The sequence below is a fragment of the Glandiceps talaboti genome, chromosome 19 (assembly GCF_964340395.1).
Source record: "Glandiceps talaboti chromosome 19, keGlaTala1.1, whole genome shotgun sequence".
Lineage (NCBI taxonomy): Eukaryota > Metazoa > Hemichordata > Enteropneusta > Spengelidae > Glandiceps > Glandiceps talaboti.
Window position 1 is genome coordinate 15,105,306 of NC_135567.1, and position 5,816 is coordinate 15,111,121.

Below are 5,816 nucleotides of genomic sequence, written 5' to 3' on the forward strand. Positions count from 1 at the left end.
TTAGAATTCAATATGGCCGCCGAATTCTGCATTCGAATTCACTCTATGGAAAGCTATAATATTAGACGATATCTTTGAAAACAACATGATGAACCAAGTATTTCGTTTAATTGTTTCAAAAGGACATGAAATAAACTTTGACATTGCAAAGTTTGGCCATAATTGAAAAACTTTGATAGTTTTTGGAAACATTGTCTCTGAAATTTCGAAAGTACATGAAAACAATACGGTGAACCAAGTATTTCGTTTAATTGTTTCAAAAGGACATGAAATATACTTTGACTTTGCAAAGTTTGGCCATAATTGAAAAAAAACTTTGATAGTTTAGGAAACATTGTCCCTGAAAGAAAGTGCACAAGTTTCCTGTATGTCAAAAGTCATCATGGAAGCACAGACAGTTGGAACTTTATTTATATTGAAAGTGGTCCTTCATATCAATGGTTCTGATTGGAGCAAATGCTGAAACAATTTGCATATGTAAGGCATTAAACGTCCAGTAATAGGACAGGATAATAGAATCCACTGAATGAACCGTAAATTATTTTAATTATATTAATTCATTCAAATGCATATTTTAAAGTTTTCACGCCATATCGATGAGGATTGAGTATTTATTTTGGATTTTTAGTTTCCAAAACAGTTTTATCATGGCTTCCTTTTGTAAAATCAATGTGAAGCAACAGAGACTAAGTCTGTGTTTGCAGCTCATTCAGTACAAAGAGCTCAAAAGTGTGTAAAAAGTTTGTTATTGTACGTACAATAATATATCCATGATACCCATGATAAAAATGTTTTGTAAATTAAAAATCCAAAATGAATACTCAATCCTCATCCATACGACCACTTTACTGAAATATCTGTGAGTTGAATTATATGAATTACTTCCTTTTGTTGAAATGTATTTCTGACCCTTAGGAAGACAGTTTTATATATTTTGTACTCAATATTCTTGTGACATTTCCACAGTTCGTTTAATAGTTCTGTGTCCACCGGCAATATTTGAGTCTCGCGAAGACAGTGAAATCTTGACCAATCAGGAAGGCTTACATAGCGGTAGGGGTTGCCGTACTCAACTCATAATTCGACTACCTTTTCGACAATTTGAAGCAATGATACATAAACGGATACAAAACTTGTATGCGAAATGATTTGATGAAGTTGGCATTTCCGAGTATTGCGCAGATTGTATCAATAATTGTAATAAAGGTATTATTTATGAGATAAAGCTATTGTCATCCTCAATAAGAAAGTTGTACAATACAATACAATACAATACAATACAATACAATACAATACAATACAATACAATACAATACAATACAATACAATACAATACAATACAATAAAACACATCCTTGATTGTTTTGATTTGAACCCAATTTAATTTTTAGAATGTGGCGACTGGAATTGTTAAACACTGAAAACAATGCATCGTATAGGCAACAGATGTAATGACGGACTACAACATAAATATCGAAGGGTCGCCGAACGACTATACCTATCATACACATTTTATGTTCCCCGAGAACAATTTAGATAGATAAGAAACAGGCTTCTCACAGACCACTCATTACAAACACATTACGGTACCGTTCTTAACGAGCCGGTCCCTACTGGAAGAAATAATAGCTCTGGTTTGCGAGAATGGGAATGCCACACTCCTACCTAGAAGCAGTATGTGTACACACGTGTCACCGCAAGCAGAACCATGCAAGCAGACTGAAATTCTTGCCAGATTCAATTTGTAATATGTCAAAATCTGAGCCTGCAATGTGAGGACATTAAATATCTTCTGTGCTCCAAGGAAGTTGTGTGTGTCTCTATGTATCGGTTGGGGTGGGATGGTGTGTTTATATTTGTAATGAGTAGTCTTTCGATATTTCTGCTGTAAATGAAAATATTAACAACAGAACAAAGTTCAGTTCAATAAAAAGTTTATCGATTACAATTTCCAACGTTTTACGCCCTAACACGGGGACTTCCTCTGTTATAGTGAGAGTTGCCTGCTTATTTCAATATTAGTTTGACTTGGTAGTTGTGAGGTTAGTACAAAATCATTTAAACAAATGGACAAAATATCGTTTGAAATAAAATTGTGTATTAAGGTCAAATAAAAAATAGTTCCGGTTACCCGATTGATCCTAGATTAAGACCCTAAACATTTCTTAAATGTGAAAAGATAAATTATGACAATTTACTTCTATTTCCTTGTACACTATCTTGGAAAGTATCTTTGGTTACGTCGCTGAAAATCACATTCCAGAGAGAAAACGATGTCATTGTGTTTGTCTACTTCTGAATCACATAATTGTCTTCATTTGCAGTCATGTACTATTTTTTTCCTTATACTATGGGTGGTGAAGACTAAATTTTTTATGTGATTTGTACATATTATAGGTCTGTTTCTCTCCCTACAATCTCACTAGGACAACAGGGTGCGCATATTTTGTGACAGTACATAGTTAATGTTATAATATTCACACGTGCACACTTCACAGTATGTACCAATTACACATTACGCCATCCTCACAAAACATATCATGGCACTTACAACGTCATGCGCACTAACAGTGATTCAAAAAGCGCATGCGCACTTTCATCCAAAGGAGGAACTCACTCTTCACTTTCACACATGGTCATTGTGGCCTACCCACAGACTTTTACAACGTCATGCGCACTAACAATGATTATCTAATAGGAGGAATTCACTCTTCACTTTCACTCACGGCCATTTCGGCCTGTCCACTGTATCACCTGTCACTTCAAATCATCGGAACAGCACTGTCATCACGCATGCGCACTGTTAAACTTCACTCACCGAGGCACGTGACCGGAAGAACCTGCTGTCATCGGCTTCTTTGTGGACATCTTCACAGGATATGCAAAGTTTCAAAGTCGATCTAACACGGGACGATCTTCTTAACAGACAGAGGAGATCGTCAACTGATGATGATTACCATAAAATGGGTAAGATTGACCTTTTTTGTCTAACCTTTGACCTTTAACCCTATCCCGTTAAGTGTACAATTTCATATCAGAGAGTATTGGGGCTGGGCAGGGGGGGGGGATTATGACTAGGGGTTCTTCTGTGACAGTTTCCAAATCAACTTTGGTTATCTTAGAAATGCGAAGTGGGATGAAAAAAACGTGAAGATGAACACAATTAAATTGCCAAGCAATGTTCATTCATGGACTAAAAACGAAAGAAAGAAAGAGTCTTTTAAAAGTCCACATGGAATTAAAAATGTTTGGTTATTCCTGGGAGAAAAAAAAATAATTAGCTGCATCTCTACCTGTACTCAGTTTATGTTAAACAAATCTTTTGGTCTAATTAATTGTTAATAGGTAACACCACTCCAGGACATAAAGGTATTTTGGATTCTGGAGAGTCATTTTCATGATTTGAATATACCATTGCATCATGGGTTTTACTAGACATGATTATTGATTAGATGCACACTCAATATTCATGACTATTCATGTGAAGGATGTAAGCTCTTAGGAGTCACGAATATTCAGTGTGTACCTAATGACAAATCAAGTCTGCTGAGACCCATCATGCCATGGTGTTCCACTGAAAGAACAATAGAGGTGACAAGAGTTTCAATTTGGTGTTTGCTAACCGAGTGAAAGTTATGAGATGTGAAATCATGAATTGACTCTCCAGAACCCAGAGTTTATGTAAATACCTTTATTTCCCAGAGTAGTGTTCCCCTTAACTGACATTTTAATTAATTGAAAATGCCCCAACTCATTCTGATGACTAGCTACCATCATGAATTCAATTGTTTATTATTCTAATGCAATGTCTTTTTCTCTTTATATTTCTATAAAGTGTTAATTAATTTTATTTCAATTAATTTGTCTCAAATGTATATATTAGCTGATATTCCTATTTATTTATTCATATCAACAATTTTGAATTTAAATATGAATTATATCAATTTACATATCTGTAAATACTTATCGAAATTAATTATCTTTTTCTTTAATTAATTTCGAATATAAATGCCTAAATTATGTTCAATTGAAGTATGTGTTGATGTTGTTATATGCTAATTTACTTTTATTGTGATTAATTTCTTAAAATGAAACTGTATTAATTGTACAGGGTCTAATGACAGACTGTCTGACGTGCACACCAGATTAAACATGACCCACAAATGGAGCAGTAAGATAATATATCTGTTCTTAAATTGTGATAAGGATAATTGATAATGAATTTCATTAAATATTTGTTTATAACACTGCATATAAGCGCAAATAATTTTGCCTAAGTTGTTATACACTGTGTACAGTCCTGCTGACCTAGCAATATTATGCAATTATTCAACAAAGCTTGTGTACTGATGTACTGATAATGGGCAATTTGATTTTCTTCCCCAATATTTCATCCTTCAGCCGACGAAAATAAGAGTGACCTAAGGAGCGTTAATCTTTGCATATTAAATAACACTTGTATTTGCATATTACCAACAAAAAATAGATAATTGGCTAACGTGCTAAATGATAACTAATAACAAACTATTGTTTAATGTTAGTTGCATTCGATGCTGTGCTAGCCTTTGAAAGACGCTGCAACCAAAATCATAGTTGGAAAGTACAGTCTATTCAACATTATTATTCTAGTAATATGTGAATGTAATTGCTACATTGTTTCAAAAAAGTGGTAATCAATCAAGATTACCAGTCACAACATTTTTCAACACAAAAAAAAATCAGCTGGTGGTATCCCAAACAATCTGAGGCGTTAGTCAAAACAATGTCTCCCCCAAAAAATGTATGTGGTTGTTACATGGTAACATCATGACTGTACCTAATACAACTTCCATTTATACATGTTACACATATCTTCAATGATGTTTCCACTAAGTGGCATCGTCAACGATTTAAATGACAATGGGATGATTCACAATATGTTGTATATAAAGTACTTTCCAAACAATTATGATTTTGGTTTATTCTAAATCTGCATAAATTAAGCGTATTGGGTAATCACTCTTTCATTATTAATTTGAAAACAAATAACAAGTAAATGGCTTATATGCTAATTAATTTTAAAAAGGCGAATGGTCTGTTTGGTACCAATCATTTGTCCACCAAAGTTGATGCTTTCTAAAATTTTCTTCCAGTGCTGATTCAAATATATTTGCATATTCATGAATATCTCCAACACGTGACTCATTTAGTAAATACATTTAATTAACATCTTAATGAATCAATGGAACAATGCACAGGTTGTTGTTGCTGTTGATTTATAAAAAACATCATGAAGAAGGAAGAGGCAATGTTTTTATGTATGTGGAAATGATTGGCACTAACAGAGAAAAGTGACGAATGTTCAAATCATTAAAATCATAAACTCTACTTTTTTTTATTTACCGCTCTTAATTACCTTAAAGAAAATATAATACTGCAATCTCTCGAGAAATACCAGTATTGTGATCAGGTTGCTAAGTGGGTAAAATGTACTGTTCAGACTGTTCATAATTTTGAAGATAAAATGCGGTGAGTTCCAGGTCATTTTTTTACCTTCAAAGTAATGACCTGTCTAAGATACAGTGGGTCCTGCTGCCCTATCAGCCAACACTCAAGAAACAAGGAGATATTTAGAACTGAAGGACACGACGCATATTACAGTCTAGTTTTACTCTTTACTGGAAATTTTGTATTCGCCTGCAAATGCTAGTACACAATGTATCAAGATCAGTGAGACTGATCACAAGGTTTCACGTTAAGATAGGCACCATAAAGATAACACTTAAACATCCCTTACACAGTACTAGTGTCTGTTCTGTATTTGCTACGTGTTGTTA